Genomic DNA, 23,034 nt, shown 5'->3' with positions numbered 1-23,034 from the left:
GTAGCAGCGTGATCCCACAGGCTTATATTTTTATGTCTAGTTGCTAGATTCAGTGGCGACTGGTGACATTTGAAAGTGGTGGGGTGCAAACTTTGGTTTGACTTATGTAGTGAGCGAGGCGAGCAAGCTTAATGGTTAAATGTAGGGTCCAAGCTGAGATCAAATTTAAAAAAGATTGCCAAAGGGTGCATTTTGAAGGAAATTAATGTAGTGATAATGCAAGGCCTATAAAGCAGTGGGAACCTATTGTCTTGAAATATTAAACACATTAAAAACTGTCCTATATCTTACTGCATTAATATGTTCAACAACAACTTTAATGTGCAAATTGTACAGTGCGACACCTTCTGCCTTTTAAAGTGTGTGTTTGTTCAGTGTCTTGCACTGCACGGGGCATTAACTTTGGAAGAAAATGTTCTAACCAGGCTTTGGGACCCACAGCTGTTGACTGTAATTGTTCATATAGAAATATGTGACATGTCTAAGTGGGATGAAAAACGTGGGGGCTCTCAAAAAAAGAACATGTAAAATACATTTCTGTGATTCCCATAGTGTGGTACAGAGTGGTATTTTGGTTTCTCCCTGAAATGTAATTGCATCCAGATATATAGCGCAACAACTGACCTACACCTAAAACCTGACTGTACGATTGTCTGTAGGATTTGTTATAAATAATTAACCTTGGAAATGTTTCAATTCTGACATTTCAATGGTACTGAGGCCTGTGGAAGGAGTTTTGCCTTTAGTTATGTGTGCTTTATGTTTGATATGTATGCCCTTTTTCTCTGCACATCTCGTCCATCTGCACACCTTCAACCACCTCTCGTTCCTCTTCAGCACCCTCTTTTTTTTCTTCCCCAAATGTACTTCCTCGTATCCCCCTCAGTTCACCACTTCCAAACTGCACCCACTCACATTTAAGCAATTTATTTCCTTTTGCCCTATAAATATTTTGCCATCTGTGCACCCCCTTCGCACACATTTCCACAGTATTGCAATTACAACTGGAATATAGGACCATTGTTCTGTGGGCTCTGCAGAGGCCAACCCACTGACAGGCACTTTGCTTTGTATTCAGTGTCCGAGCTCTCAATCACAGCTGCTCATGAACACCTGACATGGCTCAAAGTATGCACAGGTAAAAATACAGAAATACAACATGATTAAATAGATAACTTTTGAGGAATGGAAGATTAAGTAAAACGTGAAATAAAAGAGGAACTAAAACGCTGACATGCATTGCCTTTACCTTTTTAACACTCGTTCGTAAATCAATCCATGTTTTTGGCATTAATGTTAAGGGCATTACGTTAGGGATAGTTTTAATGTCATACAGCATATAACTGTCTACTGTAAGCATATATCTCCGCTTTACATTTGACTCTGATATTAGGATCAACGTTACAAGGAAACAAGAACCCTGGCCTGCTCATCTTTTGGATCAATTTCGCAGGGGAACAAATACAGCAGCTTCACCTCTAATGGGGCCAGAAATGTAGGGCCTGGGTTGTCACAGTGGGGGAGGTTAGCAAGGCGAGGGGTCTCAGCACAAAATACATAACAGAAGATTAGCATTCTAACACTTACCATTACAGCGAACAAGGCACCAAAACACAATTGCTTGGATCAACTCCGATGTGTAACGAATGGGAAAGGGTGGGATCTATGCCTGTGAATGATAGGCGGCTGCTCTCACGCAGGGATGGAGACTCCAATGCCCGAAGCCATGATGCTGAAAGCATCACTGTCCTGTAGTGGATACTGCCATAGACGTCAGTGGCAATGAAGGCCTTTAGAACAGTAAGCCCTGTGTCATGCGTCACAATTCAGACAGTTGATTTACTGCCCGGTTTCCGTCTCCTTCTTCCGAGCGAGGCGGGGCAGGTAGCCTGGGACCTAAATACATCGATTTTCTAAAAGATAAGATTGTATATCCAAATAAATCGATCTATTTAATATTTGTACAGGAATGTATCGAAAGTTCAGGGGGTCGCAGCCCCAGAGCCCTAATGGAGAAACCGCCCCTGGCTAGATTGTCTCCAACATCGGCATATGGCCAATGGTATCCTTTGGGGCTGCACTTGTGTCAACTCGTGGACTTTGGAACTTATATTTTACTACTATAAATAACCGCTTCTCTGCGGCAGACATTTCACCGCGGTGCGGAAAAAAATTATGCATGCTCAGTTTGAGCGGCCGGCGGCCATCCTCTGCACACGCCCACTTAGACGTCGCCGTCCAATGCATAGAAAAGGTTAATAAGAAACAGAAGTGACAGACAAAAGAACAAAGTAGTAACCTTGCTGTGATGTATCTAGCCCTCTTTTTCAATTGCATTTAGGTTCAACTGTGGGCAACTCAGTGGGCTGAAGCCACAACTCCTGAGGTTCCAGTTCAAAATAGTACAAAATAATTTCTTCTAAAAATCCACCACTAAAAAAAACAATAGCCCAACTAACTAAAGTCAGTAAAAAACAGAAAGTACAGTGTCAAAAGTGTCTGTGACTAGTTCCTTTGTAACCAAGTTTACAATAATTGGTGTACAGGGGTGACACAGCTCAAGATTTTCAAGAGACCATTTGAGGTTCCCAGATTGTTTCATGGTTTTGCAATGGTCCGCATCCATTATGATTGACTTGCGGTTTTCTTTCTTAAGGAGCCTTTATCTCAAAAATGTCTCAATACTTTCAAGATTGTTCATTGGTGGAAGACTGGATTTCCCCCATTAAACCGAAGGCATCACCATTTCTAACTGGAAACTGAACTTCGTGATAAACCTTGGCTTTAGACGGGGATAGGTTTAGAACCATAAGGACGGGATAGGTTGTTTAAACAGGTCTAGAGTCACGATAGCTACATCCAGCTAAAACGACTAGACCTCCACACTAAGGAGCTGATGGCTCGAGACCTTCAAATCTCTCTGTGAATGGCATATACCAGTGTACATTAAGGGTACATGGGTAGGTAAGGCTTAGGCCAGGTGGGGTCTTGTGGCTCCTGGCCAGCGTTTGTTCCTTTTGCGTCATTTGTTCCGTGAGCAGTGCTCCTTGTACATCCTTCAGTAGGCTGGGCCTTGTGCAGCTGTCTCAGCAGCCAGGCTATTTCTCTCCTTGCAGGGTAGTTCAGCTCCTCACGCCACAGCACAAGTATGTCCGCAAATCCAGGCTTGGCCCCAGCCTGAGAGAGGAACCACATGAAAGTTTTCATCTCCGGGCACTGTATCTGCCTATGGTGATGTGCAGCATCTCCTCAAAGTTCAGATGTGCATGTTACAGACTCGGGGGTTGCAATATATTCTCCCATTTGCTGACCAGAGCAGGTAGCATGAGTTAACAAAAGTTCTTATTTCAAAGTTTTCTCACAATGAGTGAGAAGTTCTCAAATTGTTGAATTGGTCTCCAGAAAAACATAGCATCCCTGTGCTAGCCGGCTCAACATATCAAACCGTGCAGAGGACCCTCATTCCCACCTCTGCTATTACCAATCACACCATCAGATACAAGACTTCTGCACCAAGATACCTCAACATGTAATACAACCACGTGCAAACAATTGGAACCACCCAAGGCTGTTTTATTCCCCTGGCCTGGCTTTTCTCCCTTCCACATTTCACATGAGACGTTAATCATACATCCAACCATATATTCACAGTTCTAAACACCTATATATCATATTCTGCATCAAGAAAGCAATCAAAACAACTCTGACAACTTCACAGGCAAAATGCTACAGAAACTACATACTGGCACAGGAACTTGGAAAGCTGCAGATACTTCCCCAATGTTCCCACATTCACATAGCAAAGTACTTAACCAACTCACCACCTTTGTTCTCAACTGTGTCAATGTAAAATATTGACTATGGAGCTCAAGAAACAGAGGTTCATAAAAGAAAACCAATACATATATGAAATGCATATTTTGGCTATGCACCATACCGATCTGTATTTAGATGTCCATGCATATAATCAAGCTCACACACAGTTAACAAGCCTATTCATATTATCGTACCAAACATTTCTTACAGTCCGTAGCCTTGAGATGACTAGCTTTCTGCGGCTTGCATACAAATCTGGGAGAGAAATAAAAATGTGTTACTTTTTTGTAAACTCTGATTTTTTTTAGCTTTGTGACTTTCAAAAATTTGCAAACTGACCATGACTGACCAACGGTAAGTCTGATCCTGGATTGAAACTAAAGGAATTCTTGGTTACTCTCAGCATCTTGAGGATCTCATAATAGACACTATTCAGGAAACCAACAGCATATTTTTGAATTTACATTTCCAAATCCAGATGGGGTTGACTGTATGAAAAATGCTGACCTGCACAGTCAATGCTACAGGTAAGTTACACATGCTTCCAAAGAAAGATCATAAAGTCTGGTCTTTCATCTAGTCTGTTTATCTGGCCTTAACTTCTTTTTCCTCTCATAATTAGAAAAGTTCTATTGGGAATGTAAAACAAACATTAAAGTTAAACTTTTTGGTTTTCAAAGTTGATATAAGCAGAGAACAGTAAAACTAGCAGTTGATTTCTGAGGAGCATAATCAAAAGGTTTAACATTGGACAATAGGAAACTTAGGTAAATCTTTAGACCAAACTGTATCAATAGAGTGATGAATACAGATAAGACATGTTTTGGAAAACATAATAAATACATTAATAATCTCAACAAAAAAAACATCAAAAAAATAAAGGTTTTTCTTGCAATGTCCAATTCTAAGATTCCTAACATTTTCATAAATTAGTTTCACCAGCAAATTAAAGTAAAACCACTGGCAGCTTTCCAGCTGGCCCGAACAAATGTGATACCAACAGAGATGAGAATACATTATTATGGTCTCACTTTATCACATACACCCACAAACAGTGAAACCCCAAAAAACAAGACTGCCTTTCCACTTTAAGCTTACACACAAGGGTCCAGCTACTGTCACAGTATGTGTAGAAATGTTTTGTGAAGAATCCAAACAGATCCAAACAGATGTCCCTTGTGACCAGGGTACAACTTGTACCAGGAGGGAAGTCACAGACTGTTTTGAAAACTTTGCAAGTATGACACTCCATTGGTCGTTTCATCGACTCTATTACATACATTGATTCAAAGTTCTCAAATAATTTTAACTGCAGATCAGACAGAGAGGTACACTTGTCAAAACTTACTCAGTCCACGTCTAGGATAAGATCTGGTTGGTTGATGTTTAAATGAAGCGCCTTGAATCTCAGAATTTCGTATTTTTAGAAATGTAGGAAATATGGGGGCAACTTCAACGGTGTAGTTGGTGCAATTTGTTTAAAGTATGTAATAATTTATGGAATAGTTTTACATTTTTTTTAATTAATTTTTTTAGCCAAACACATGCCATTAGCTGAAGTGTTACGTCTGGCAGGGGTCACACATGATATGATCCACTTGGCTGCTAAGGTTTAGTATTTTACACACACACACACACACACGCAACCAGGTTTTTTATTAGAAAAAAAAGAAGAGCAAGGAAACCACTGAGAGACCCTACTGGAAAATCCAGAGATTTTGGAGTAGACTCCTCTCCCACTAAAAAGTGGCATGCTTCATCAGCGCTTATCCACACCCTGATAGGGTAATATCCTCATGGCGGACTTAACTACGAATGGGAGTTCTTACATAAAATAATTATCTGGATAAAGCAGGGATCATGTTTAAGTAGAGAAAGAATTTAAAACAACCTCATGGTATATGAAGGCTTAGTCATAATATTTACTTTCGTCACCCATCATAATATTTGGTAAGAAGAGTTGATTATTGAAACTTGACCAATGTTTGACCAGCACTAATCAAGGCACTTTCCTACCTCTAAGCAATACCATCTGAATGTGCCACATATTCCAATAAATGAAATTCCTACTGATTGCAAAGTGAGACGTTTACCACAGGGACGGTGATCAGAAACAGTGTTGCCGTAAACTAGCAACTGGGCGACATGTTCTACCTTGCCCAAACTGTGTATATCAAAAATATTGTTCCTACCCAAACCTGATTTATTGAGAAAATGTATCCATCAGAAGGAAAGCCCCTCACATGCGGCCCAGCTCAAGCACGGTGCACCTCAGATTCCCCATCCCTACCAAGAAAATGCCAAAAAAGCCTTCGCGCCACTGACGTGTCAACAAAAGTGACACTGCACCAGCATGCTAATTTGTGGTATTGAAGTCCCATGGGTGGCGTTCCCTTGCAACCACCCATGGATTATGAAAAGAAAACATCTGCTAAAAGGTAGATGGCACTTTATGCCACAAATGTGCACCACCTCGAGGTAGGCATAACATTGGGGATGTTTTCTTTTCTCTATACTTTTTCAACTTTGCATGTGTGCTGTACTGTACAACAAACAAATATGGAAACGTTTGAAATTATGTTTAAAAATAGTTCTTTGTGTTTGCACTGTGGTATAGTGGTGTGTGCATGATGCAAGGTTTTGCAGCGTGAACCTTTTCTGGATTCACATGCTGTGCATTATTTCGCCATCTAGTGGTTGCCATAATTCTTGAATTTGTACTTTTTTTTCTTGCGGGTAGTCATTGACATACCACCATTTGGTGTCCCTGTGTGACATTGATGTGCTTCCTCCAGAAGCTCCCACCTTTGGTCGCCCATCTTCAGATTCTTTTTTTCTGCTGTTAGCTCTGGATCGTTACGGAAAGAGCTCCTAGAAGAATCGAAGAAAATGAGAGGTTTTTTTTAAAAACATCAAAAGGACGACGAATCAAGGTACCGTACGTTCAACCGAGGTGCAGGATGGCACAGAGAAGCGAAAATCAGCTTTGTCAACGCCGTACAGGAAATGCAAATACAGGGCCAAGTCATTCAAATTTTGCCTTAATTGCCACCATAAGAATGCCCAGAAGGACCAGCATTTGGTCTGGAATCTCTGCCTACCAGTGAATCATCCAAGTGAGTACTGCAACACGTTTTCGGCGTTTGCACCGACGACGATGAGAGAAAGAGAGAGGCAGACAAGAGCCAATTACAACATGAAAGGCAGAGTGCGCCACCCTTGCTGAGAAACCTGGGCCGTTCCAGTGACAAAAAAGATAATGTAAAATCATGGAGATCGAAAAGAAAACTTTGCGAGAGGTAAGAGAACTATCAGTGGTTAAGGCAATAAAAGTCACGAAAAACAGACTTCAGAACCGCAAAAGCAGCATCGGTGTCGAATCACACGACAACCGCAGTTGCGTCGCAGAAAAAACAGCCCATAGGATCCTTAAGCAAGGACTCCGGAGCGGCAAAGACCCTCAAAAAGACCAAGACGTCGAAAAACGATCAAGGGAAAGATGCCTTGATGTCGAAGCGACGCGGCGACAGAGAAGCAGTTGTCGTCCACCAAGAAAAGAACTGAAAGTTTCGATGCCGAAATGCAAGCAGCAGAAAGGGCGCCATCTACCACAAAGAGAAGGTCAGAAGCTCTCGACCCCGAAACACACGCTTCGGAGATCGAGAAGAAGACAAAGAGGCTCGAAGCCGAATGGTCAGTATCTTACAACGTAAGAGAGAATTCGACAAAAGCTTGAAGCAGATCAAGATACCGCCAAAAAACTCCATGAAAAAGGAGACAAGCTTTGAGGAATTAGAGACCCCTGTGATGTCTGAAACATTCGAGGCAGAGGTTTCTTTTGAGGAAGAAGCAGAACAAACCAATCTAGAGTCAGAAACATCACCGGTTCAGGAACTAAAGTGGCACGACCTCGTGACAGACTCGCCTGAAGAGGCGGTCGACACCTATCCTTCGAGGCCTTCTCCTTCTGACGACATTGGGATGTACAATCAAGTCGTCAAAAAAGCAGCAGAAACCTATGGGGTGCAACTCGAGGAAGAGAAGCCTCAATCATGTTTCTTGCTTGAGGCATTAATGCCTATGCAGTCAAGAACACAGTTCCTGCTCATTACACCAAGTGTGTTAGACCAGGGGAAAGAGACGTTTAAGGAGCCTGCTTGTAATGCAGCCATTCCTAGGGCAGAGAAAAAATATAAACACTCCTCAAAGGATCCGATTTACATCAAAGGAACTGTTACAGCAGATTTCATTATAACAGCCACAGCCAGAAAAAGGGCTAATGTACCTTCCACTACTGGTCCACCGCCAGACAAGTAAAGCAAGAGAATGGCCCTTATGGAGAGAAAGGTTGAAAGAAGGGCAGCAAACCAGTGGTGCATCGCCAATCCATTGCTTTACTAAGCAGGCATGCATACCAGCACTGTGTACCAGTGGGAGAGCTGAATAATATCAGCGAAGGGCAAGCCACCTGGTACAAGAGGGGAAGAACTTTGCAAATTCCGGTTTGAAATCTGCCCTAGGTGCCGCAGGAACATCAAGCAGGCAAATGATGATAGGCATCACAGAGAGAAGACACTCATGGCTGCGAATCCCAGAGTTCAAACCAGAGGTGCAAAATAACATACTGAATGCACCGTTCAATGGGGAGCAGTTCTTTGGCAGCGAGGTGGATGACGTGCTTAACCAACTTAAAAAAGACAATGAAACAGAGCAATCTATGGGGGCACTACAATTCAGAGGAGGAATACGTAGAGGAACAACTTCAGCAAGAAAGCCAGCAGGTAGAGGGAACCATCACCCTACTACCTCGCATTATGCATACAAACGAGGTTTCCAGGGAGGAAAAAGCGGCCAACAGCAGGGTCAGCAACAAAACTGGCAATATCAACAAGAAAGACAACTCTTGAGGATGACCCCAAGGAAGAGGCCTTCCACAAATGGGAGGAGTACCTAAAACATCAAAGTGACTGCGTTAAGGCAACAAAGCACACTCTAAAAACTACACACAGAGTGCGCACAAAGACACAAATTCAAAATACAAAGAATTTCTTAAAAGAATATTGCACACCAATGGGAAAAAGACTGCAGAACTTTCTCGCACAATGGAAAGAGATCACTTCGGACATGGGGGTCTTGCATAGAGCTAGTCAGAACACCTCCAATCAAAAAGGAAGTTGCATTCCAAGAGAGAGACAGCTCTGCTACTCCAGGAAGTACTAGAGTGACAATCCAAGAAAGAAATAGTACACGTACCATACAAACAAAGAAACACAGGAATTTACTCTATGTACTTCCTTGTTCCAAAGATAGACAGCGCAATGCGACCTATATTGGACCTCAGATTCCTCAACTAATTTGTAAAGATGCAAAAATGGTTTCCCCTGCAAGACGTAATACCCCAACTGCTGGAGGGAGACTACATGGCAACAATAGACTTAACATAACATAACGTGTATTTGTAAAGCGCACGTTCATCCAGAGGTCTCTTGGCGCTGAATAACAGATGTTCATTGTTACCCAACTCAATGGTACTCATGTTATCGACCTCAGATGGATGAAAGGCTCAATGGACCTGCCGGGATTTGAACCTGTGAGCATAAGGTCGAACACAGGCCCCTGCAATGAACGCATTAGTCCACTGAGCCACCAAACCAGACTTAAAGGATGCCTATCTGCACAGTCCCATGAACAACAAACACAGACAACTGTTCAGGTTTGTAGTCACCAACACTCACTACCAAATCAAAGTGTTAACATTCGGATTCAAGTTGGCACCACGGGTGTTCACAAAGTGCCTAGCAGCAGAAGCTGCACACTTAAGACAGGGAATCCATGTATACCTATACTTAGATGACTGGCTAGTGAGGGCAAACTCAAAGTCTTTGCAAAGAGCACATACACCAAGTAATAGCTACATTAGCCAAACTCGGTTTTTCTATACACTGGGAAAAATCCTCTACAGAGCCTCAACAAGAAAAGCTGTTCTTAGGAGCAAGAATAAATACGGTGCTGGGAAGGGTGTTCCCAAATGAAAAACAAACAATAGCCATACTGAAGGGGAGACAGCATTACCGGAAGGGGCAAGCTCTGACAGTGAGGACAGTGGGGAAGCTACTACGAATGATGGCCTCATGCATTCACTTGATCCCAAACATTTTGCTGCACAGGAGACCATTCAAGGAATAGGTTCAAACACAATGGTCACAAGCAACAGGCATTTGGGACGATCTAGTGGTTGTCACACAGAGGATACAGAAATAGATAACTTGGTGGAACAAGGAGCACATAACACAAGAAAAGACTATCACCTACCCAACTCCAACAGTGACCGTAACAACAGATACCTCACAAATGGGATGGGGCGCTCACACGAACCACCTCAAAGTGAGGGGAGTGTGAACACAACAGGAAGCTCTAAAACACAAACATTCCTGACCTGAAAACAGTGTTTCTAGCCTTAAAAGCCGTTCCAAAGGCAGCTACATGCAAGGACAGTTCTGGTACAAACTGACAATACAACCTCCATGTTTTACATCAACACACAGCGTGGGACACAATCTCTGGAACTGTCAACACTAGCTCAGCAAATCTGGGAATGGGCTATTCCACGCAACATAGACATAATAGCAGTTCACCTGCCAGGAAAGGACAATGTGGGTGCCGACAGACTAAGCAGACAAAACTCATCGTCCCATGAGTGGGAGATGAATCACTACAAACTGAGCAAAATATTCCAAAAATGGGGAACTCCAGAAGTGGACCTCTTTGCAAAACCCCACAATGCAAAATGCCAAAACTTTACAACCAGACAACAGTGCAAAAGATCTCTAGGGAATGCACTATATATAAACGGGTCATGGTAGATTTGCTTATGCTTTTCCCACCACTACTACACAAGGTAATCAACAAATGCAAAATCAGCCACATGACAATGATTCTCATAGCACCACAATGAGCGAGACAGAACTGGTTCTCAGAGATAATGGAGATATCTCAGAGGGCAATCCACAAGTTACCAAACAGACAAGACTTACTAACCATACAACAGAAGAAGGTGCATCACCCAGAGCCCAAGAGCCTCGTTCCTGATGACATAGAATTTGCACACCTAAAACTGCAAGAAAGCACTATGGCAGTACTAAGAGAAGCATGAAAGCCAACCACCAGAAAGTGTTTTACAGCCAAATGGAAAAGAGGCTCCTTACGGTGCGCCAAAGAGGGTCTGACCCAAAAGATCACAAAAGAAAAGACAGTGCTGAAGTACTTGACTCATCTACTGTATAGTAAGTTAACTTATGCATCGTTAAAAGTTCACTTGGCAGCAATTGTGGCATTCACAAGAGGACACACAGGAAAGAGTTTCTTCACCTCTCACATAGTCAAAAGATTCCTAGGAGGAGCAAAGAGAATTGCGCCTCCAAAAAGAGTTCCTGCACCCACATGGAACCTAAATATAGTATTAACACAGTTAACGAAAGCACCATTTGAGCCACTACACAAGGCCACACCGCAGATGCTCACATTACAGACTGACTTTTTAGTAGCGAGAAAATCACTGCGCAGAGTTAGTGAGTTGCAGGTGTTAACTTTACAGGAACCCTTGTTCCAAATACATACTGACAGAATCATCATGAGAACAGATCCTCACTTCATGCCAAAGGTGGTTTCACAATTCCAGATAAACCAGTCCATACAAATTCCAAGTTTTTTCCAAAACCCTAGACACTAGAAGGGCAGTCATGTACTACATTGAAAGAACAAAAGAAACAAAACAACTCTTTGTATCTTTTGCAAACAGTTTCTTGGGAAGGCCGGTAACCAAGAACACAATTGCACGATGGATTGCACAAGCTATACAGCTGTGCCACAAGCAAACTCAACAGCCATTGCAAACCGCTCCACAAGCTAATTCAGCAAGGAAAAAAGGGGCAACTATTACCTTTCTAGCAAATTCTCCAAGACATCTGCATGGCAGCAACATGGTCTTCAGTGCACACATTCATAAACACTACTGCGTGGACATCCAAATGAATAAGGAAGCACAGGTCGGACAAAAGATTTTGCAACATCTATTCACAAAGCAATGCTTCTCTTCCACCCAGCCACCACAAAATAAAAAACCTGCTACAAAATCAATGCACAGCAAGTGAATCCAGAAAAGATTCATGCTGCAAAACGTAAAGTTTCTTACCTGTCGGTGTAGTTTTGCAGCTTGAATAACTTTCTGGATTCCCTCGCGAACCCACCCTCCTCTTCCAAAGAAGATGAGACAGGGGGGAAATAAAGAAATAAAATAATAAGAATAAATACAAGAATACAATTCAGCAACAAACAGGAAATTTTCTTTAAATAAAAAAAAAGCAAAAAAGAATCCGAAGATGGCGACCAAAGGAGGAAGCACGTCAACGTCACACAGGGACACCAAATGGTGGAAAGTCGACGCCCACCAGCAAGCTAAAAAAAAAACAGGGCAAATACACCATTACAGATCCAACCACTAGATGGCGAAATAATGCACAGCATATGAATCCAGAAAATTCTTCAAGCTGCAAAACTACACCAACAGGTGAGGAACTTTATGTTGCCTAAAGTCCACCAGTGCAGGGGGAGAGAGAAATAGCACTTTACATTGGTAGATATGGCACTGTTCTGCTGTCTCTGATGCAATGCAGCAACTTTGGTTTTGCTATGTCAAATGTAAGTAAATCTCGCCTGAAGTGTTCTTCATCTGTTGTGCTTTATGGTGCTGTGGGCAGGGGAAGAGGTAGAGGACTAATCCTGGGGAGAGCAAAAATACTCTTTCAGCACCTCGCTTTATGGGCCTCATCTATTGTCACCTCACTGGGCGGTGGGTGTTCACAAGGTTTGGGGTAATCATTTGCATTTGGCTTCCCACTTAAACAACCTCTCAAGGCATATCCTCCACAGACAGCAACAAGCTTGTTTTAGTTATTTTGTGTCTCGTTGAGAATGTTTTAGTCATTTTGTATCTCGTTGAGAATGGGGTTTTGCCAAGAGGTTTTCTTTTTTTAATTCACTTAGCTATATTTGGACAGATGTGCGCAAAGTGCAATGAGGGAGTTATCTAAAAAGACATTTGTGCTTGGATGGCACAAGAGCTGTGAAGAAGAGTTTCAGTTGACAGACGTGGATCTGGTGAGGTTATGTTACCTTCACTTTGCAGGCTTTACATCACGAGTCATTACATCACAGGAGTTACAGCAGGAGTCTTTATTCGCAGATAAATAAATAAAATGTTTTTAACAGTTTTAAATGATCTGACTTTAACTGTATATATGTGTATATAAACGTGAATACACATATATGGTTTGCTTTTTTTATTGCAGAAGAGGCAGGAACATACACACACACAACCAGGGCAAGAAGAGTAGCTGAGCCGAGTGATTAAACATTAACCAAGAAAGGTAGAATTAGAACATTGGGAGCTAAGGGAAAGAAATGCCACATTTTATAGCAAAATCCCTATAAGACAAGGAAACCGGCAGCTGGACAAGTCCCAAAAGGTTTAAAAGTTCTAATGTTAATTATTTGTGTAATATGATCACGTAATGCAACAAGAGGGGGGCAGGGCTGATTAAAGAAATATTGATTTGTAATGGCTGTGGTCTCAATCTCTGAAATTGTTCATTCTAATGCTATCACAATTCTTACCAGAAATGATGCTGATGAAAATATAGAAAGAACAAGATTGATGTGAAATTGAAAAACGCTAATTTAAAACAAGCAGTGGCTAAGCCTATTGGTCTCACCTATGCAAGAGTTATTGCATTTGCCAATGTGTTATAGCCATTTTGTAACACCAGCTTGGCTGCTGTTCATCATGGCTAAAAGTGAGGGACACAGAGGAGAGTTGTGTAAAGTGTTGTAGAGTGGAATGGTGAAGAGTAGAGTTCTGTGGAGTGGCAGAGTATGTCGCGTATTGGAGTGGCATAGAGTGGAGTCGCGTAAAGTGGAATTCAGTGGAGCGGCATAGAGTTGAGTGCATTGGCATAGGGTGTTGCAGAGTATAGTGGCTTAGAGTGTAGCAGCGTAGAATTCATTGGTGTACAACGAACCAGCGTAGAGTGTTGCATAGTAGAGTGCATTGGGGTAGAGTACAGTAGTGCATAGTAGAGTGGCGCACAGTCCAGTGACTTCGAGTAGGGTAGAATAGAGTGGCAGAGTAGAATAGAGTGCAATGGAAGTGGAGAGGCATCACGTGATTGAGTAGAGTGGCGTGTAGTGGTTTTGAGTACAGAGTACCGTGCATTGTTGCAGAGTACAGTGTTGTAGAGTGCAGTGGCATAGAGTAGAGTGCTGCATACTGAAAAAGTGTTGACTACATTGGCATAGAGTGTTGCAGAGTATAGTGATGGAGTGTGCAGCGGAATAGAATTCAGTGGCCTTGATTAGAGGGGTGCATAGTAGAGTGCAGTTGTGTGGAATGGTGCAGGGTAGAGTGGCATTAAGTGTCGGGTTGTAGAGTGGCAGGGAGCGCAGTGGCATAGAGTGGACTGATGCAGAGAGCAGTGCTGCAGAGTAGATTGGCATAGAGTGCAGTGTTGCAGAGTTCAGTGGCAGGGAGTGCTGTGTTCAGAGTAGAGTGTCAGAGTGCTAATGTGTAGAGTGGTGTTGATTACATAGGAGGCAGGGCCAAAATTAAGACCAGGCAAATCCTGGTCTTAAGTTGTCGAAACGAGGAGAAATGCCTTATTTCTCCTCCATTTCACTTTTTCCATGTGTTCTGCCTTGTGCAGCACACATGGAAAAAGCTAAATGTCATGGTTTGTTTATGTACAGGAAGGTGTTCCTTCCTGTACATAAACACACCTTTTTTTTAAAAAAATGTTGTCACTTTCATGCAGCACACATGAAAGTGACACAGAATGGCATATTAGGATTGTTTATGTGCAGGAAGGGACACCTTCTTACACATAAACAATCCTCCCCTGCACACAGACACCCTTGCACTATTTTGCCTGCGTTGGCGCTAAGTTGCTAAAGTTAGCGCTATCGTAGGGGGAAACACAAGGCTGCACCACATTCTTGTAAATATGGTGCAGCCTTGCGGTTCAGAAGTGACGGAGCGCGGCATTAAGCCAAGGCGGCTAACTCCTCGTTCCGCCACTTTCTTGTACATATCACCCTGAGTGTAACAGAGTAAAGTGCATTGGCGAAAAGTGTATTGGCATAAAGTGAAGTGGCAGAGAGGCATAGAGTGGGGTTGTGCGGAGTAGATTGGAGTGGCCTAAACTGGAGTGGCGAAGAGTGCAGTGTTGTAGAGTAACAGAGTGTATTGGCATAGAGTAGAGGCATAGAGTAAAGTGGGGCAGAGTGGAGTTGTGTAAAGCAGAGTTGTGGAGTGGCGTATGCATGGTGTGGTAGTAGAATGCCATTAGGACAACACATTTTCAATTGAAATGGCCATTCCATTTGCACAGACATACAGTTTTCAATCAACCAATCAAGAAAACTTTATTCACCTTTAAGGCTAAAACCATAAAAGTCATACAGCCTTCGTTATACCATAAATCAGATTACAAATTGACAAATGTTATAAAATCCAAGTGAGCTATACACATATAAAAAACAAGTATTACAATACAGATATTATTTACAACTTGTCCTTTGCCTGATAGCGAACCGTAAAGAGTTGAGAGTGTACAAAACGGTATCACTAGAGAGAAGTTGTAAGAAGATAAAAGCTGGTCTCACCCTCCTAAAGCCCATTTTTATAAAGCTAGGAAGAATAAATAACCTTCTAGGAACAGCATAAAAAGTGCAGAACATTAAAAAGATTTTAATAATAAAAGTATTCAGCACACAAACTATGAGTGGAAATGTCATACCCTAGTGTAGTGATCCGTTTTATCATAGTAAAGTATTTGTTTCCAACAAACTTCAGAATTACCAAAAACGTGAGCAAGAGGTAGGCTTACCTCAAAACGCGTAGGGGCTGTTTTTCCGCCAATAAACCTGAGCACTGAAAATTGAACTTGGGCCTCGACTCTGGTGTTTTAATATACGAGAAATACGCCAGGAACTGAACATATATATATATATCAAAACAAAGGGTCCTGCAATGCGTCTCCTCGCACCGCCGTGGAACAGATCACGAAACACCAAAGGTAGATTATTCAAGATGTGGCTTTATTTTTCCCTCGCCATCGGCATGACGCGTTTCGGCCGTCACAAAACGGCCTTGATCACATGGCCTCAAATTACCAATGGGGGTGTTTAAATACTGTGTCAAACATAGAGGTAGAAATGATAACAGTGTGTCAAGGGGGTCAAGGACATAGAAAAAATACTACCGCTCTGCACATATGTACAAAATACAGATACTCAAATGGACATTACAATATCATGAAAATTAAATAAAGTGCTAGTGCAATATCTAATAACCGTATTTACAAGGTATATACATTAATGCCAAATGAGAGAATAGAATTCATTTCAAATATTATGACAGTCAACACATGTGTGCAAAATATTATCGTAGCATGTCCTAAAAAACATAATACACGACCTCCATTTATGTTATCAAGGAAAAAAGTGCTCAAGTGCCCGAAGTGCATAAAGTTTTCGCAGTAAGTACATATATGCTATAAAAGCAATACATCATGACACAAAGATGTCATGTAACACAATGTACCTGCGCTAGTGTTGTGAAACCCTCCACAGTTAAAAACAAAATAGGCATTACTGCTGATGCTCAAAGTTCACTATAGCCATAGTGACTAAATAAAGTTTAAACGCCCAAGACCATTGTAAATAAATCAAATAAGTTTGCAAAGCTTATTACAACTATACAATATCTACTGAAAATTGGGCTAACATTCAAAGAATAGATTCCACAAGTTACAGTGGGAAAACAAAGATTACTAACAGTGGTTACTCCAATCAAGTTTACAACAAGAGGGGTTGATTCAAAGGTATATTTACAGGAAAACTTGTAAATCTTCCCCCCTGTTAAGCCCATTGGGTATTTAAGAGGACAATATACTTGCTCTCTAATTGTCTCAGAATCTTTTCACGATCCCACCCCCGGATGTTTTTAGGGACGGAGTCAATAACAAAGTAGGTAAGATGGTTCAAGTTTTTAGCGTGTACAAGTTCGAAATGCCGGGCAACAGGATAGTTGGAGTCGGAGTTCACTATTGCCCTTAGATGTTGCAATATGCGGTTAAACACCTGTAACTTGGTGCTTCCCACATATTTGAGTTTGCACGTACACTCCAAAACGTATACAGCGTGATCTGTACGGCATGTATACAGCTCTTTGATGGGTGTAGGCATGGGATTGAAAGGGGATTGAAATTCCTCCGTGTTTACCCCGAACTTGCACGCTCTGCATGAAATGCATTTATGAAAACCCTTTTTGTTGGAAATTCTGACTATGTTATTGCTCACTTTTGGGCTGGTTTTTACTAAGTGATCTCTCATCGAGGGTCCTCTCCTGAATATGATGGAGGGTTCAATGGGTAGTAGGGGAGACAGATTAATATCGGTGTGGAGAATAGGCCAATGTTTCTTTAGGATGCCCCTTATTTTTCTCTCCTCAGTATTAAAGGTGGTAATTAAGCTGACCGTATTAATGTTATGTTTAGGGGCATTCTCTATATCTTCATTGGCAATCTCCGAACCTTCTTCTCTGACAACATCAATACTGGCTCTGTTTGCTTTATCTCTAGCCATTAGAAGATCATCCATAATATAACCACGTTTTACAAATCTTTGAATTGCCTCTTCCTGGCAAATTTTCAGATCAGACTCTAGATTACAGATTCTGCGCATCCGTATAAATTCCCCATAAGGGATACTTTTTATGAGGTGTTTGGGGTGCGCGCTAGACGCGTGCAGAATTGAGTTGCCCGCCGTATTTTTTCGATGGAGTCTGGTGGCTAAGGTGTTGTGCAGGATGTAAATGTCAACATCCAAGAACTGGATATTAGTTTTACTGATTTGGCTAGTAAACGAAAGATTCAAGTTATTAATGTTGATATTTTTGACAAAATCAATGGCAGATTTCTCATCCCCTCTCCAAATCATGCAGATGTCGTCAATAAATCTCCAATAATGGACGATGTTATTGGCGAATTCTGGGAGATGCCTGAGGACATGCTCCTCCCACCACCCTACATGCAAGCATGCATAGGTTGGAGAGAAGCATGCCCCCATAGCTACTCCTCTTAACTGCTGATAAATCTCCTTGTTGAATAAGAAGTAGTTATTCATAAGACACAACCTGATCATAGTAATCAACATTTCATTATGGTTCTTGTACATTAGGTTACGTTGACTAAGGTAATGCTGTACAGCGTTAAGACCATCTGCATGCTTGATACTGGTATAAAGGGAGCTGATATCGAAAGCTACCAGACTATATCCCTCTCTCCATTCCACCTCTTTGAGTTTAGACAAAAAGTGCCCAGTGTCCTTGATGTAGGAAGGTAAACTAACAACAAAATTCTGCAAAAAGAAATCAACATATTTAGACATTGGTTCCATGAGACTACCTTGGGCCGAGATTATAGGTCGGCCTGGGACCGGAGACACTTGTTTATGAATCTTGGGTATTAAGTACATGGTAGGGGTCAAAGGATGATCAACTTTCAAATACTCCAGTTCTTGCTTTGTTAAAAGACCTTCCCTCTTCCATTGATTAAGTTCTTTGTGTATATATATATATTACATTCTGTGATTTCTGTTATTTTACTTTAATTTTAAATATATTTTATTTACGATACCCTAATTTTACATTGCACAGTCCTGTATCCTTAAAACCATTTACTACTCCAAACCACTACCCATCTTTGAAACCTAAAAATTCCTTACAATACTAAAATTCTGCTCCTTACAACCTCTGAGCATTACCCATCCCTGAACCCCCAAAAATCCTTACTACCCCAAAACACTACTTGTCCCTAAACCCAAAAACTCCTTACTACCTCAAAACGCTACCAAACCCTCTACTCAAAAACTCCATACCACCCTCCTCACGACCAATTTTTTTTTAACTAAAAATATTAAAAAAATTAACTGTATTAACATATTGAAGTGCAAAATTATCAAACAACATGGTGATAGCATATCTAGATATGAACCCTACGGACAGTGACCCACGACACTCTGGACAATGCTTCCATCTAATGAAATCCGGTGTCTCATGTAGGTATGCATGTTGGCCAGTCAGTTCGAAAGTGACCATCCGCCCCCAAGGGCAGCATACAGATGTGAGCAATGACTGTTTCTGACTCAAGAGACTCGAGCTTATGCAGGTCAGTGGCGTCAACCAATCAGTGATACGATGTTTAATGCGGAGATGCTGCTAAATACCCTATCCAAGCCAAAAGAAGAAAGAAAAAAAAAACATAGAAAGTGGAGTTGGTGAGGCTAGGGGCATATTCATGAGGGATTTGTGTCATGCTTGCACCACACAACGTGGTAAATGCACAATGCAAACCTCTCGGTTATTTATGAAGCCAAGCAAAGCCCCTTTGTGTAGCTTTGAATGGCTTCATAAATATGGAGTAAACCATGGTTGTTGATGCATTCCGAGATTTACGAGGGCTTGTAAACCTGGGAATGCGCCAAAATCCTATGCCTCCCCAGGGTATGCGGGATTAGGAGAAATATCTTTATTCCTCCTTGTCTTTTCCTCCTTCTGTGTGTGCTGCTGCAGCACACATAGAAAGAGGAAAAGCCTCTCGGGATTGTTTTTGTGCAGGAAGGTGCTCCTTCCTGCACAAAAACTCTCCTGCATGCTACAATAGCACCCTTGCACCATGGTTCAAGGGTGCCTGTGTTGGTGCTAGGCTGCCAATACTGCGCCAGCGCAGGGAGAAAGACAGGAATGCACCGTATTGGATAAATTCCTGCCCTTTCCCTGTGACCCAGGGAGTGCAGCAAGGTATCTTGTTGCGCTGCCCTGCGCCACATCTCCCATTAATATGCCCCTAGGTTTAGGATTTTTCTGATCATGAAATAAGCATGACATATATGAGGTATGCATGGGCATGCAGTAACTGCGCAAATGTCTCACTTTATAGCTTTTTTAAACCATTTCTTGTAGTCAATATGTCACAGGTTCCCCACATGTTGAGAATGGTAGAAGAAAGAATCAGTAACATCCTCAATCTAACTTTTTTTTTTTTTTACAATACTCTGGAATTCTTTGTCTGATTTGAATGCCACTGATTGAAGTGCCTTCATCATTGGAAACATTCAAAGGTTTAAAATATATAATACCGGTGTCTGCACCTTAAGATGTACCAGAACTGTATATTATCTTATTGAATATATTAGGGTGGGCAGGTTTGAGGACACAATCTGACTGGCTGTGCTTTGTAAAGGTTTCATAAGATACAACTTTAGGAGATATGGTCAGGTTTTTCTATTCCAGCATCCTATGCAGATGTTACACAGATGGTTTAACCATACACATATGTTTATCTGTAAATTATTTTGCACAAGAGAAATGGATTGTCTCAGCTTGCATCACAGCCATGAAGATTAAACTGCCCACCGTGTGGTCTTACTAATAATAATAAACTACTTTGGTTGCTTTTCTGATGTTTCCAAGTCCTCGGCCTCTGTAGAATTATTGGTGTCACAATTATACAAACCACGTTTTTTTTCCTCAATAAATGGAGATGACTTCAGCGCCAAAAGTGGCCATGTAAATATAGAGATCACGACAGACCCTCTTGGGGACATTGGTCTGTGGTTTCCTACCATAGTTACGGGCGCCAAGACTGAATTGGCCTCAGTATTATCGGTTACTTTATTCTTAATACAAAGGATATTATAACAACAAAGAATACATAAAATAAAGTACACTATAACTGGGGAAAAAATAGTTAAATATAAAAATCCGTTTAACTTATCATAGAGGAAAAAGGAACATTGATATGCAGGTTGATCGGTACGAGTTAAAAACAAAATTTTTACAACTTATAACAAGAACATAATATAGGAATATAGATGACTAAAGAATATAATACCATAAGGAATGTCATGGAGGGTTAGAAACTTCTTGTTGCGTAAGATTCAAGGACGAAGAGCGTTTGGCACTAGCATCAAGAAACAACGTGACAGGTAACCATAAATTTGAACGTTTTGTTGCCATATGAATAGGATAAACAAAAATTGTATCTAACCTATGTTTATAACAGACAGCGTACCACCATGCCTGATAAGACAGTTTAGTAAAGTCTTTCCAGTTTTTGGTTATCTGTTGAAAGTCTACTGCTATCAACAAATCAATTATGTTTATGTGAGAATCACAGTCTGACCAAACAGAGGACAAGCTTCCTAGAAAGATATGAGGAGTAGAAAAAGGGTGACTGGAATAAAAAATGGAATTAATTTGAGCCAGACCGCTTTCCAAAAATTGTGAACAGGTGCACATGTAAAGAGTAAGTGGTGCAAATCTGTGCGTGGTGAAGAGCATGTCCGGCAACTGTCTGATAGTCCAGCATGTCGTGGATGTAGATTGATCGGAAATAATAAAAGTCTATTGTAAATAAAGAAGAGTATCTGTGTGGGGTTCACTACTCTAGAGAATTTCCTGATATTAATGCATATCTTATTCCATAACACCGTAGACCAGCAAACCTCTAGATACTGTTCCTAAGAGAACTCTACTTAGTTTTTTTCTTGTGAAACTGACAAACTTTGTAGATAGCTATATATGACAGAGGCCCTGGGGGTGCTGTTCAGAAGAGAGTGTAGTTTCTTAACAGGAGAAACCACAAGGTCAGTAGGAGGGTTCAGGAGTATAAATTGGGCGTGTGCATTTTGAATGGCTTGTGTCAAACGAATATATTTAGATTGAAAGGATGTAGGTAAATCAATCAATCAATTCATCTTTATTCGATCATGTTAAAAGGATCATAAAAGCACATATAAATAAATCACATTAAAAATATTTCAAAATTCTCTTTAAAATTACTAATATTTCATCACAGTTCTAGGATAAAGACGAAGGTACTTTAAAATGTTGAGAAAGAGTGCCATTTCATGAACGGAATCTAAACACTTATATTATTTTACAAGCTCAGTATCCTACGCGCTGCCCCTTTATTCTTCCTCATGCAGGTCCATACGAATGACGCAACTGAATAACAAACCAAAGGGTCAGGGAGTGTTTTTAGAAAATATAATGCTACCTGACACTGTTTCAAATTCATTTTCTTTTGAATTGGTTTAAGGTGGGCATTCCTTTCCTTCTCGTATAGGCTGCAAAATCAAAAGTATGTGCAATTCTGTTTGAGGTGATAGGTTATCACATGGGCACGCGCTTAGATAGGCGTGATTATATGTTTTTTCTGGGTAACCTAACATAAGGGGGATCAGGTTAGTGCGAAACCTCAGTAATATGAATCCATGTTGCATCCCATTTACGTTTACTGGATTAGAAAAACTTCCTTCAATTAATGGTGGGTTGAGGTCATATGCCCGAGCTTCATATTTCTCTTTACATTTATTTATTTATAAAGTTTTATATAGCGCGTTGTTCCTTGTGTTTATACTCGGCCATCAACATGAACATATCACTAACCCTCTGTTTGGAGACCTGCTTGCAGGCTAGGGGGTCTTTAAAAAGTTTGTGGAGACCAATCTCCCTTAACACGGACTCTACATAACTAAGCCACCTAGACCTCTTCCGCTTGTCCATTGCTAGGCAGCTCCTTAATATTGATTGTTTCAATGGGACTGTATCTCTCCTTCAGACTGAGTGCCAGAGGAGAAGTGGGGCTAACTCTGTGTAGTCTGATATATAAGGTAGGTCCAGTTCCAAGTGTAAAATGCCATTTGTAAAGGAGGGAGGTAAACCCACTAGAGATTTGAAAAATAAATTCTCAGTAGTTTGTAGTGGTATCGGTGTAAACATACCCCACACCCCAGCTCCGTAGGTCTCTGCTGCTTTCACTCTAACCTGATAAATGTTTTTAATCGGTAATAAGGGTTTAGCACCCAATTTTCTAGCAAAGCTTTTTATGACAACAATATCACTCTCCATCACCATCTTTCTTCCCTCCATCAATTTTGCCCACAACAAATCTTTATCAAAAATGATACCCAAGTAGGGGAGAGAGTCCACTGCCTCAATTTTTTGCGTTTCCGCGTGGAAGTGCGGTGCCTTTTCTTTTTTTGTAGCCCCTGCTATTAATACAAAAGACTTAGTTTGGGAGATTAGTCTGTAGTTTTTTG

This window comes from Lissotriton vulgaris, chromosome 10, assembly GCF_964263255.1.
Source record: "Lissotriton vulgaris chromosome 10, aLisVul1.2, whole genome shotgun sequence".
NCBI lineage: Eukaryota > Metazoa > Chordata > Amphibia > Caudata > Salamandridae > Lissotriton > Lissotriton vulgaris.
This window is presented reverse-complemented; position numbering follows the sequence as displayed.